The sequence below is a fragment of the Lactuca saligna genome, chromosome 4 (genome assembly GCF_052625555.1).
Source record: "Lactuca saligna cultivar CGN05327 chromosome 4, ASM5262555v1, whole genome shotgun sequence".
NCBI classification, from domain to species: domain Eukaryota; kingdom Viridiplantae; phylum Streptophyta; class Magnoliopsida; order Asterales; family Asteraceae; genus Lactuca; species Lactuca saligna.
Window position 1 is genome coordinate 294,291,434 of NC_136420.1, and position 14,612 is coordinate 294,306,045.

General features: G+C 40.3%; 1 non-coding gene across 1 annotated transcript; it reads right to left on the minus strand.

Annotated features, from left to right (window-relative positions):
• Positions 1-4,920: 4,920 nt before the first annotated feature.
• On the minus strand, positions 4,921-5,027 carry LOC145044446 (small nucleolar RNA R71). The gene has a single exon (XR_013681397.1). It is a non-coding gene; the product is annotated as a small nucleolar RNA R71 (small nucleolar RNA).
• Between the last annotated feature and the right edge of the window lie 9,585 nt (positions 5,028-14,612).

The window sequence follows — 14,612 nt, forward strand, 5'->3', positions numbered from 1 at the left end:
CTTTATACTCGTCAAGTTCATCAATGCACTCGGCGAGTTCAGTCTGGCTGAAGGGAATTTTCATTTTGCTTCAACTTTAAACAATGAACAACGCAACTACATAACAGAAAACTATCCATGGCTCTGATACAACTATTGGTTTTTGTGTAATATAACACTCTTATGGTGTACATACAACCATAATTGCTTTTGGATCTAAGTTTTCTCTCGTTATACATGCAATAAAATTTCCAAAGCATGAAGCCTACAACAAGCATACAATTTTGGTACATGAATCATAAAATAATATTAGAAGAATACCTCTTTGTTGTCGCTTGTAGTTTTGGCCTTTCAAGAGCTTAGCACAAGTGTGATGCTTTAAATGGTTCACAAACACCATGAACAAAGGATGACTTTGAGAGAGAGGTTAAGCATCACTAAACTCGGCTAGGGTTCTCTTAGAAATCATTAGGACCGATTTTTAGCCTTAGGGAAATACATATATAGTGTAGGATTCCAAGATTCATGGGTAAACCCTAATCCATACACTTAGGTTATGATCCATATCTCATGTGGGCTAACTCTTCATGGATACTTACATAAACTTAGTCCAACATGGATCAATAGCTCAAACTATATACACACACACACACACACACACACACATATATATATATATATATATATATATATATAATTTACATAATGAATCCCTATTAATTTAATTAGTCTCTTTTGATCACTAAATTAATTCCAAATTAATTCTTGATCAATACTAATTAAATAACTTGATTTCACAATTAATATATTATACTTATAATATATTAATAAATAATAAATAACCTCTTTCTCAAATATCTATCCTATCAGACTGTTCTGGTGAAGGTAACCTAAATGGACCATGATACTTTCGGGTCAAGTATATACTAATTATAGTTATGGGCTTAGACACCTAATCCAACAATCTTGGTGTATTCCAAGACCAAAGAGCAGCTTAAGGAGCACCTCTAAGAGCTTTCAAGAGTGTTGAGACAAGAACGACTGTATGTCAAGTTCTCGAAGTGTGAGTTTTGGTTACGATAGGTGTAGTTACCGGGACATCTCATTAACCAAAATGGAGATTTTATCGATACGGCCAAGCTTGATGCTATAATGCAGTGGGAGGTTCCGAAATCTCCCTTGGACATCTGGAGTTTCTTGGGTTTCCCAAGATATTATCGGATGTTTATGCAAGATTTATTCAAGATTACTATCCCATCACTCATCTGACGGCGAAGGGAGTGGATTTTTGATGGGGCACAGAGTAGCAGATGGTATTTGAGACACTACAGCAAAGGTTATTAAAGACCCCAGTATTAACCCTTCCAAAGGGTGTCGAGGATTTTGTCATATTTTGTGATGCATCCATCACTGGTTTGGGGGCAGTCCTTATTCAGAGGGGACTAGTGATTGTTTATGCTTCTTGGCAGCTGAATCCGCATGAGGCAAGATATCCTACTCATGACCTGGAGTTGGGGCCAATGCTATTTCCCTTAATATTTCGAAACATTATCTGTATGGGGTTTGTTGTATCGTTTACACGGATCACAAGAGTTTACGATATCTTATGGACCAGCCAAACCTAGACATGAGGCAGCATAGGTAGCTTGACATGGTCAAGGATTAATACTATGACATCCTATACCATCCAGGTAAAGCGAATGTAGTCGCAAACGCTTTGAGCCGCGAGTCAGCGGGATCCTCAGTCGGAGAGATATGTATGAGGATATCTATTGATTCCCCACTTTTGGATTTAATAAAAGGGGATCAGAAAGAAGGGGTCAACAAGGAGAAATGGAAATAAGATAGGATTACGGGCGAGATCGGTAGGTTTGTCATCGATAGTCAGAGATTGTTGACCTAGTGTGGTCGGGTTTGTGTTCTAGTTTTTGGTCGGATCAGTAAGATAGTTATAGAGGAGGCTCATAACTCTATCTTTTTAATACACCTGGGAGCCACCAAGATGTATAGGGATTTGTGGCTAAGTTACTGGTGGTCATGTATGAAGGGGGAGATAGCCTAGTATGTTGAGAGGTGATTGACCTGTAGAATGTTCAAGGCTGAGCATCTGAGGCCACATGGCAAGCTAAAGCCCTTTGAGGTTCTCATGTGGAACTGGGAATAGATTCCCATGGATTTCATCACCAAGCTACCGAAGACTGCCAAGGGTTTTGAGGCTATCTGGGTCATCGTGGATCGATTGAAAAAGAGTGGCCACTTTTTAGCCATCAGGGAGAGCTCATCACCCAAAAAGTTGGTCGATATGTATGTTCAGGAGATTGTTGCTCATCATGGAGTTTTGTCTCCATTATATCAGACCTACATGTGCGGTTCACTTCCCTATTCTGGCAGAAGTTACACGAGGAACTGGGTACGAAACTGTATTTCAGTACTGCTTATCATCCGCAGACCGATGACCAGAGTGAGCAGACCATTCAGACGCTTAAGGATATGTTAGGAGCTTGTGTTCTAAGCTATCAATTTTGCGCTATAGCGTTTTGCAGAGGTCAAGAACCGCTATTTTCAATTTAGCGTTTTCATTTAGTGGTATCGTTATTAGCAGCGCTATTCATCGCTGATATGTGCATAATTAGTTAATTATTTAGCATATATTCTTAGTTATTTTTGATTAATTATGTGAATAATATGGACAAAAGGTACTTAAAATGTTGTGAATTTTGTTTTCAGTCCAAAAGATATGCTTGGAAGCAAAAAGGAGAAAAGGAAAGCAATTGAAGATTAAAGAGTGAAAGAAGGTGATACTCGGCGAGTAGATCGACCCTACTCGGTGAGTACACGAGGATATTCCAGAAGATAAATACGACTACTGATTCAAGACGGATATGTATGGATCTACTCGGCGAGTTGATTCTGCTACTCGCCGAGTACACCCTGTTTTGGGATATCTATAAAAGACGAATCCTTATCTCATGGGAGGGGACTCCTGGCGATTTTTGAAGAATTAGCTACGATTAAGAGATTCAGAAGGCGCTAAGGAACCCTAGGCTTCAATAGTTGGAAGAATTCAAGCAATTAGGTTAATTCTACCACTTAGACTTAGGAATTGAACATATTTGCTTTAGTAAACTTTGTTCTATGTTTGTTTCTACTGCAATTATGAGCTAAATTCGTTTTTGTTTTTGTTTGGGGAATACCAAAGAACTCCTATGGTTTAATTATTGATTCTTTCTTAATTGTCTATTGGTGATCTATTAAATTAAGTTTGTTAAAGAACCTTATGTATTAATCACTACTATTTTCTGTTAATTGGAAGGCAATTAGGTTGCATGAACATCACTTAATTGTTAACCTCATATGTCTATGTGAATGCTAAACCATATGCTTAGAAGTAATGATTATGAAACTAAGATTAATGAGAAAATAGGAAGATTAATGTGTGAGCTTGTTTGAGAAACCATCAACAAGAGTTTAATTGAATTAATAACTTAATTGACCATTACAAATCTTATTTAATCCAAATAATTAATCTAAGGAATTAATTAGTTTAAACACTTGATCAACGCTTAAATTAGTTAATTGTCTAAGGGTTAGGAGTAATGAATATGAACCTAACTATTATAATTGGTAACCAATAGCAATTAATCTACCTTAAACTTAAATAACCATATGAGTGAATTGGTTGAACCTAAATAGAAACATCTTTATCAAATATGGTGAATAGTTGTTGCTTTAGTTAATTAGTTAATTTAGTTTGTCTAAGTTTCTAGTCCTGCAAAACTAGAGAAAAACCCTTTACTTTTATTATTTTTTTTAGTTAAAATTAGCTATTAGTTTAATTTTCCGTTCCCTGAGTTCGATACCTTACTTATCAATCTATACCACTTAAAGACAGGTTCACTGCCTTTGTGTGCTCAATTTATTAATAAAAAGTAGGGATAAAACTAGTTGATTTTACACACATCAAGTTTTTTGGCGCCGTTGTCGGGTAACGGTTCTAAATAATTAAGCTAATTCCTAATTTTTTCGATCCTTTGTGTGAGTTTACTTGCATAAAGTTCATTTATTGCAATTTAGTAATTAGTAATTAGGTTTTAGTATCTGTTTTAGTTAGTTTAAAACTTAGAATTTTTTTTTGAAATATCACTGATACTCGCCGAGTGCAATCGCACCTACTCGGCGAGTAGCAGTTTACTCAGCAGTAGATTTTCTTTATTTTTACAATTTTTTTGTTCTTTTTACGCTTTTTATTTGATTGATTTCAGGAGTTTCATGACCAGAGGAGCAAACACACCACTGGTACCCCCGTTTGAAGACCCCAAATCCTCATTGAAAAGAAACAAAGGGAAGGACGTGGAGAGTTCAAGCACACCAAAGAAATCACCATTGTCCAACTTGAAGACTGTTTTTGGGAAAAAGAAGAGTAGTAAATCAGGAGCTTCTAGCGCTTCTTTGATAAGTAAGGAGCCAATTCAAGAAGATATTGGATACGAGATCGAGGAAGAAGAGGAGGCAACGTACGAGCAAGAAACCGAGTTGGAGGAAGAGTTAGCGTTCACTATGGCTAACATTGATGAAATCCCCATGGGAGAATGGAAGAAGAGGATGCGCGACAACCATGGCCCGGGACTTGTGCAACCCGCAATTCCCGCGACTGCTACCTTCGAGCTAAAAGGTCATATCCTAGCTTCACTCAAGGAAATACCTTTCTATGGGAAAGATCATGAAGATGCCTACAAACATTTGGATGAAGTAAATGATGTTGCTGATTACATCAATATTCCAAATGTAACCCGCGAAACGCAACTACTTCGTATGCTTCCGGTAACCTTCAAGGGTGCTGCTAAAGACTGACTCAAGTCACTTCCTCCCGGATCAGTCACTACTTGGGCCAGAATGAAGGAAGAATTTATTGATCACTTTTGCCCACCATCCAAGATAGCCAAACTGAGGAAGGCCATTGCAAACTTTGAACAACAAGCTGGAGAGTCTTTATATGAAGCATGGGAGAGGTACAAAGGTCTGCTCAGAAACTACCCACACCATGATCTAAACAGCCAGCAAGAAGTTTCCATCTTCTATGATGGAGTCAATGTTACAACCCGACAGTTGCTAGACTCACAAGGCCCACTTACAAAGAAGCCACCCCCGGTGATTAAAGAATTGATTGAAGAATTCTCTAAACACTCTAGAGAATACCACAACCCTAGGAATGATGTCACGAGGGGAGCCACGTACGCTGCTACTGAAGATTTATCCGCGGTTATGGCCATGTTAAAAACCATGGATAGGAGAATGGACAAAATGGATCAAACTATCCATGCTAATCGGGTGGGTTGTGAAAACTGCAATGGACCTCACCTCACTAGAGATTGCGATTTGGATGAGAATGGCAACAAAAAGGCACAAGCATGTTATTCGAGCGGTGACCGGTATGATGAGGACTGGCGCAAACAAAAGAAAGAGTGGCTGCCTTACGAAGAGTACAAGAAGGCCAAGGAGGAGAAGTATAGACAAAAAGGGAGAGGCTTTTATCAAAAGGAGGAGCCGGTGCAAGAGAGGAAGCCAAGCTTGGAAGATATGCTTACTAAATTTGTGGCCGCTTCCGAGAAAAGACATAGTGACCATGATGTTGCTATCCAAGAAACAAGAACAATGCTCAGGAACCAGCAAGCATCCATCCACAACATAGAAACGCAACTTGGGCAACTTGCTCAACAACTAAACCAAAGGTCACCGGGCGAGCTTCCTAGCAAAACCGAGAACAACCCACGAGGCGCGCAAGTAAACATTGTCACAACAAGAAGTGGGAAGATCATTACTCCCCTAGCCCCCATTCGAACTGAAGCAACCAGGGACTCACAGAAGGAAGGAACGGAAGAACAAGTAGAAAACCAAGATTCACAATCTGAGAGTTCTACTCGCCGAGTAGGGCCGATGGACTCGGCGAGTACCCCTGCTAAAACGAATGAACAGCCTCCCTTGAAGCCATACCAGCTTCCAATGCCATACCCAGCCCGAGCCAAGAAAGAGAAGCAGGAAGAGGAATATCAGAAGTTTCTAGACCACATTAAAACTCTTCAAATCAACATTCCTTTCATTGAAGCCGTCATGCAAATGCCCAAGTATGCTAAGTTCCTTAAGGAACTCCTCACCAACAGAAGAAAGATGGAGGAAGTGCAGAAGATAGTGCTTAATGAGAACTGCTCTGCCACAATGCTAAACAAGTTACCAAAGAAGAAGGGTGATCCGGGGAGCTTAACTTTACCTTGCCAATTTGGCAACTTGGCTGTAATTCATGCCTTAGCTGATTCTGGAGCAAGTGTGAACCTTATGCCAATTCGAATGGCAATTCATTTGGCAAACAAGACTTTCACCTTCCCAAGAGGCATTTGTGAAGATTTGCTAGTGAAAGTGGACAAATTTGTTTTTCCGGCTGATTTCACCATTCTAGACATGGAGGCGGATCCGCAAGTGCCAATTATCCTTGGAAGGCCCTTCCTCAACACAGCTAGCGCTATCGTAGACATGAGAGATTCTAAGCTCACATTGCGAGTTGGAGACGATTCAGTGACATTCGGGGTAGACCAAGCCATGAAGTACTCAAGGAGTAGTGACGACACGGCTTTCTCAATCGACATGCTCGAAGAACTATTGGAAGAAGACATACCTGAAGATTCCAGCAAGTTTGCAGCTTTGGATGAAGCATTTGACCCAGAAAAGGACTTACTAGAGATTGAAAGACTGTTGGAAGAAGCGGAGTATGAAGAAATAAAGAAGCAATCTGAGAGCCCTACTCGCCGAGTAGACCCGATCTACTCGCCGAGTACAACTGAAGAAAAGCCAGAAGTCGTGAATGCAGCTACCAACTCGCCGAGTACCAAACCTGCACTCGGCGAGTCCGTCACTAAGCACAACCAATTAGAGCTTAAAACACTACCTGACCATCTGGAATATGCCTTTCTGGAAGAAGGAAATCAGAAGCCTGTGATCATAGCCTCGGACCTATCCAAGACGGAAAAGGCAGAACTTGTACACGTGTTGAAGAAAAGGAAAAGAGCCATCGCATGGAGCATCTCCGACATCAAGGGAATAAGCCCATCCTATTGCTCTCACAAAATCAATTTAGAAGAAGGAGCAAGGCCGGTGGTGCAACATCAAAGATGATTGAACCCGAACATGCAAGAAGTCGTCAAGAAGGAGGTGCTCAAGCTTTTAGATGCAGGAATCATCTACTCCATTTCCGATAGTCCATGGGTGAGTCTGGTCCAAGTGGTGCCCAAGAAAGGAGGAATGACGGTCATCACCAACGAAAAGAATGAGTTAATTCCAACGCGAACGGTAACCGGTTGGTGAGTGTGCATCGATTATCGAAAGCTAAACGATGCCACTCGCAAAGACCATTTCCCCCTTCCTTTCATAGATCAAATGTTAGAGAGACTATCGGGCCATAGCTATTACTGCTTTCTAGATGGGTTTTCAGGGTATTTTCAAATACCCATAGACCCAATGGACCAAGAAAAGACCACCTTTACATGCCCAAGTGGGACTTTCGCCTATAGACACATGCCATTTGGACTATGCAATGCACCTGCGACATTTCAAAGGTGCATGACCGCCATATTCCATGATATGGTGGAAACGTTCATGGAGGTCTTTATGGATGACTTTTCTGTATTCGGATCTTCTTTCCATGACTGCCTCACAAATCTTGACTCAATGCTTGCTAGGTGTGAGAAAACCGACTTGGTCCTAAATTGGGAAAAGTGTCACTTCATGGTCAAGGAGGGTATAGTTTTGGGACACAAAGTCTCTAAAAAGGGAATTGAGGTGGATCGGGCAAAAATAGACACCATTGCCAAATTACCCCCACCAACTAATGTGAAGGGCATTAGAAGTTTTTTGGGACACGCAGGTTTTTACCGGCGTTTTATAAAGGATTTTTCCAAAATCACGAAACCTCTAACACAATTATTACTAAAAGATGCACCCTTTAATTTTACTAAAGAGTGTTTAGAGGCATCTGAATTTCTAAAGGAAAAATTAACTAATGCCCCGATCATTATAGCACCAAATTGGAACTTACCCTTTGAGATCATGTGTGATGCTAGTGACTATGCACTAGGAGCGGTCCTTGGTCAAAGGGTTGATAAGCACTTTCAACCCATCTATTATGCAAGAAAGACCTTAAACCCCGCCCAAGAGAATTATACTACTACTGAAAAAGAATTTTTAGCCGTGGTTTATGCTTTTGACAAGTTTCGCCCTTACTTGGTTTTATCTAAAACCACTGTTTTTACTGACCACTCGGCTATCAAGTATTTGTTTTCCAAACAGGATGTCAAGCCAAGACTAATACGATGGGTGCTGCTTCTTCAAGAATTCGATATAGAGATACGAGACAAGAAAGGAATGGAGAATGTAACGGCCGATCATTTATCTAGGCTCGAGAACCCGCAATTGCAAGAAGATAAGGATGGAGACGACTTTCCGGATGAATACATTATGGTGTCCGTGGGAGAGGAGCCATGGTTCGCAGACATAGCTAACTATTTAGCTACAAATTACGTCCCGAAGGATTATAGTAGTCAACAAAAGAAGAAATTCTTTGCGGAGATCAAATATTACTTTTGGGACGATCCATACCTCTTTCGAAGTTGTGCGGATGGAATTATAAGAAGATGTGTGTTCGGGAAGGAAAGCCGAAGAATACTAGAACATTGCCATAGCGGGCCCACGGGAGGACATCATGGAGCACACTATACCGCAAAGAAGATCTTTGACATTGGGTTCTATTGGCCTACAATCTTCAAAGATGCGGCCCAATATGTCAAAGAATGTGATGCTTGTCAAAGGGTGGGAAACATTTCATCTCGAAATGAAATGCCACAACATAGCATTCAAGTGTGCGAGGTGTTCGACGTATGGGGCATTGACTTCATGGGACCTTTTCCCACATCCAAAGGAAACAAGTACATACTAGTGGCGGTAGATTATGTCTCGAAATGGGCGGAGGCGCAGGCTTTACCTACAAATGACGGACGGGTAGTGGTACGATTCTTAAAGAAACTATTCTCCCGGTTTGGTGTTCCGAAGGCCCTAATTAGTGACCGAGGCACACACTTTGCCAATGATCAATTGGAAAAGGTGCTCAAGAAATATGGGGTGACCCATAAGTTCTCCACGTCATACCATCCACAAACGAGTGGACAAACTGAAGTGACCAATCAAGCCTTGAAGCGTATTTTAGAGAAGTCGGTGGGAAGCAACCGCAAGGAATGGTCGGATAAATTGGATGACGCGCTATGGGCATTTCGTACCGCTTTCAAAACACCTATTAGTACTACACCATATAAGTTAGTTTATGGAAAGCAATGCCATTTACCGGTTGAGATCAAGCATAAGGCATATTGGGATTTAAAGAGGTGCAACTTTGATATAGAAGAATTGAAGACCAACCGTTTAATGCAAATGAATGCCCTTGAAGAACTCTGAAATGAGGCTTATTCTAGTTCGTGGCTCTATAAAGAAAAGACCAAGAGATGGCATGATAAAAGAATCAAGAGCAAAGACATCCATGAAGTCCAAAAAGTATTACTTTTCAATTCCTGATTAAAACTTTTCTCGGGCAAACATAAATCAAGGTGGGATGGTCCCTTTTTGGTCAAGACGGTGTTTCCTCACGGGGCTATAGAATTGATATCAAGAGACGGCACACCATTCAATGTCAATGGTCATAGGGTGAATAAATATGAAGAAGGTGTCCCCCGAAATGAAGGATTGGAGGAGCTGCTACTGTGCGGAATTGCAAACACGTAGACGGGGCGGAGTCCAGCTAATGACTCCATCAAAAGAAGCGCTTCTCGGGAGGCAACCCGAGTTTCAAGTTTGCATTTTCTTTCCTTTTCTTTATTTTTCATATTGTTTTTTTTTCATTCTTCTTCGTTTATTCTATGTCTCTAAGTGCTTGAGGACAAGCTATGCTTTGAGTGTGGGTGGAAGGGCTAAACAAATGAATTCGTACAGTAAAATTGGCAAATTTACAAATTTTTTCAACCTGTAACATCTACTCGGCGAGTATATCGACTATACTCGGTGAGTAAATGCCCACTTACAGCCAAAAGTTGATAACACGCGTGTCTACTCGGCGAGTAGACCCATTCTACTCGGCGAGTAGCCGGTTCAAACCCAGTAAAATAAAACCTGTAAAAATTGTTATTATTCACCAATTCATCCCAACACTCGCCGAGCACTTCCTCTCAGCCGCCTCTCTAAGCATTTTTCAAGATCTCTCCAAATTTCTTATTCTTTCTCTTCATTCAAGCAACAAGGTAACATCTTTACCCTTTAATTTCATGAAAGGTTCAATCTTTATCACATATCTTCCCATATTTGATGTGATTTCGGATTTGGGGAGTTTTTCCCAATTTTTAGGGTTTTGATTTACTCATGAATTAGATGTTGTTAGGATTAATTTCTTCAAGATCTATGGTTAGATAAGTAATTACAACAAAACCCTATGAATAATTTGGACTATTGCACAGATTACACAGATCCGATCTCGATCTGTCAAGAAGTTCATACTACTCGGCGAGTATGTTCGTGTACTCGGCGAGTAGGTCACAATCAGATCATAAATTTTCCTGTTTTAATTACAGGGTGTTGTTTGTTGCTGTGTTTTTGATTGGTGTATGCAGATAGCATGGCAAGAAGAGGTCAATCCTCACGTGGGGGAGGCCATGGTGATATGCCATGGTTAGCCTTTCAACAAATCACCTCCAAATCCTCCAAAACTCGAGCCCTAAACAGGTTGGAAGCACTTCGACAGAAAGAAATCCACTTACCGAATGCAGTGGATTGGGGATGGATGGGCAATGTTGGCTTGGAAGAGGAACTCACTCCATATTTGGTGAAAGATTGTAACTTGGGTTATGCCAACATCACTTGTGATGGTTGGTTGCAATTGTTCAAAATCCAAGAGCCAGTATACGCGGAGTTGTGCTAGGAATTCTTTGCTACCATTTCATTCCGAGGTGGTAGTGAGGTTTACAATCCTAACATGATCTCGTTTTCTTTGGGTGGGGAGCTGCGACAATGCAGCATAGTTGAGTTCTCTTGGCGATTGGGCATCTACGATCAAGACATGGCGATGATGGATTACTTTGGAGCCTTCTTGGAGAATACCTACAAAGAACTTCCCGAGGAGGTGGTGGCATCGACATGGTGGAGTACAATTGCTAACCGAGTCTACATACCTTCCACTGCTCAAGAAGGTCATATCCGTTCTCCGATCCACCGACTCATTCACCGGTTCGTTGCAAGCACGATCAATGTGCGGAAGGATGGGGACAAAGTTCCCACCCTTGATATCTTTTACTTGTGGAGTATCATCACTCCCGACGTCTTCTGCAACCTTCCGTACTGCATTGCTAAATTTCTTGCGGAGGGGGCGGTCAAGGAGAAGATAAACTCGAAGATAAATGGGGGCATGTTCATTACTCGGCTTGCGAAATCATTTGGGATCTTGGATTTGCTGCAAGCTCAAGCGCTAACGATTATCCACCCTCCTCTGTTCAACACTACACTTTATAGGAGGGCTCAAATAGTTGAAAATTTTGGTGATTCCTTTACTATCCCGAATGAAAATGAGCCGGCGGTCCCCGAGGAACCGGGAAGGCAGGTTAGGCCAAGGAGCGAGCGGGTACGGGAAGACCCACCGGTTATTCCGGTGGAGGATAACGAGGGTTGGAACCAAGTGGAGTACCGACACTACTTGGATGATATTGGGCGAGGGGTTAATTACACCAATCAATCCTTCGAGTATCTTTTCCAACAAATGCACATTGCCCCGCGACCTGGACCCGGCTACCCTTATATTATGGATTGGGACGAGAGGATGCGAAGAAGGGGTGGAGAAGGAGGTAGTGGAGCTGGAGGAGCCGGAATGGAAGAGGAAGATTGAAGATTTTATTTTGTTTTGTTTTGTTTATGATGTTTGTTTTAAGACAATTGTGGACATGTTGGATTTGGCTATGTGGTTGAAATATAAGTGTTACTTTTAGTTTTCTTTTCAGGTATTGAAGCTAGGAAGCATGCTAATTAGGAAGGGTCAAGAGAGGAATGAGAGTCTTTATGAGTGATTATGGAGTCTTGTTCCTAGGATTGAGTCCGTACGAGTCAAGAGTTTTATGGAGTGTTGCTGCTTAGGAAATTTACGTGAGAGAGGAATGAGAGTCTTTATGAGTGATTATGGAGTCTTGTTCCTAGGATTGAGTCCGTACGAGTCAAGAGTTTTATGGAGTGTTGCTGCTTAGGAAATTTACGTGAGAGTACATTTATATTTCCATGTCAACACCAAAGTAAAGAGAGACAGCGGTTCAAAGAATTCTGGAAATATAAGCTCTACTCGCTGAGTGCACTAACACTACTCGACGAGTACATCTGCTTTTGCACGAACTACTTTGCCATCGAGTTCTACTCGCCGAGTTTGCTCACCTACTCGCCGAGTAGCCTGCTGCAGGAGGAGTTTCTGATTTCCTCTAGCTAATTTTTCTGCACCATTCATATACTCTTTATGAATTATTACTGAAGATTGTTCAATAACCCTTATCCTTGGAGTTTTTCGAGCTATCAACCACACGAGACGTATGACGCCCGTGCCATGGATGAGCTGTTCCCATGGTTAAAGTCACTAGAAGAAGGAGTTGAAGAAGAGAGTGTCAACCTAGCGACTGCTACCCTAGGGGAGTTTGTTCCAACTTTCTCTCTATTTGCATTTTTAGTTGGTATAATATGCAATGAGGGCATTGCATAAAATAAATGTGGGGTAGGGGGTTAGTCACATCTTAGAATACTTAGAATCTTAATTTAGGCTAATTTTTTTTTAAAAAAAATTGTTGCATACCAAAAATGCTTAGGTCTTAAATTAGAAAATTTTGGTAAAAAATTAGGATTCCATATTAGAATTGTGTTAATAATTGCATGAAAACCCAAATGTTTAGTTGAGCCTATATACGTTCTAGTGCATTTGTGGCTTCCTTATTTCAGTGAAATCATGAGACAAAAACACGACCTTGCTCAGCCTGAGGGATGCAATATGTTTAGCAGCCTAAACCTGAAATGTATCTAGGAAAGTTTTTATCATTAGCCAATAAAGGTTGAGATTGAGCGCCCCTGCTTAAGCATGTAGGGATTTGAGTGAGAAAAAAAAAATTGAGAAATACATGAAAAAAGAAAGAGAAGAATTACTAGAAAAGGTTATAGGAATTTTGGAGCAAATGAAGTGAAGGTCTAAAGATCAAAATTCCAAGAAATCCAAAAAGTTGAAGATACCAAAAGTCAATACAAGTTGGTGAATTCAAAGATATCAAAGATCAAATGTCAAGAAAATGAAGAATTCGAAGAGCTCCATAGTGGTATCGAAAAGATGTAATTCTAGAATATGTGTGCTTGGGTTGCTCAATTAAAAATACCTTGAGGATAAAGAGATTTTCTGAGGATGGATTCGGAGGGTTGCATAAAATGAGCATAGTTCGGGGTGAGTGGGCGAATGTTTATGAGGATTGTGAGTATTTGAAGTATGGGGGGTTTTAGGAAATTTTAGACACAAATGCATGCGTTGCGGTCTTGGCATAATGGTTGGGTTGGATTGGAGTTATTACATGTGATTTTAATATGTTTAAAATTTAGTTTTGCTTGGGGGCAAGCAAAAGTCAAGTGTGGGGTATTTTGATATGTGCATAATTAGTTAATTATTTAGCATTCTTTCTTAGTTATTTTTGATTAATTATGTGAATAATGTGGACAAAAGGTACTTAAAATGTTATGAATTTTGTTTTCAGTCCAAAAGATATGCTTGGAAGCAAAAAGGAGAAAAGGAAAGCAATTGAAGATTAAAGAGTGAAAGAAGGTGATATACTCGGCGAGTAGATCGACCCTACTCGGCGAGTACACGAGGATATTCCAGAAGATAAATATGACTGCTGATTCAAGACAGATAAGTATGGATCTACTCGGCGAGTCGATTCTGCTACTCGCCAAGTACACCCTGTTTTGGGATATCTATAAAAGACGAATCCTTATCTCATGGGAGGGGACTCCTGGCGATTTTTGAAGAATTAGCTGCGATTAAGAGATTCAGAAGGCGCTAAGGAACCCTAGGCTTCAATAGTTGGAAGAATTCAAGCAATTAGGTTAATTCTACCACTTAGACTTAGGAATTGAACATGTTTGCTTTAGTAAACTTTGTTTCTATGTTTGTTTCTACTGCAATTATGAGCTAAATTCGTTTTTGTTTTTGTTTGGGGAATACCAAAGAACTCCTATGGTTTAATTATTGATTCTTGCTTAATTGTCTATTGGTGATCTATTAAATTAAGTTTGTTAAAGAACCTTATGTATTAATCACTACTATTTTCTGTTAATTGGAAGGCAATTAGGTTGCATGAACATCACTTAATTGTTAACCTCATATGTCTATGTGAATGCTAAACCATATGCTTAGAAGTAATGATTATGAAACTAAGATTAATGAGAAAATAGGAAGATTAATGTGTGAGCTTGTTTGAGAAACCATCAACAAGAGGTTAATTGAATTAATAACTTAATTGACCATTACAAATCTTATTTAATCCAAA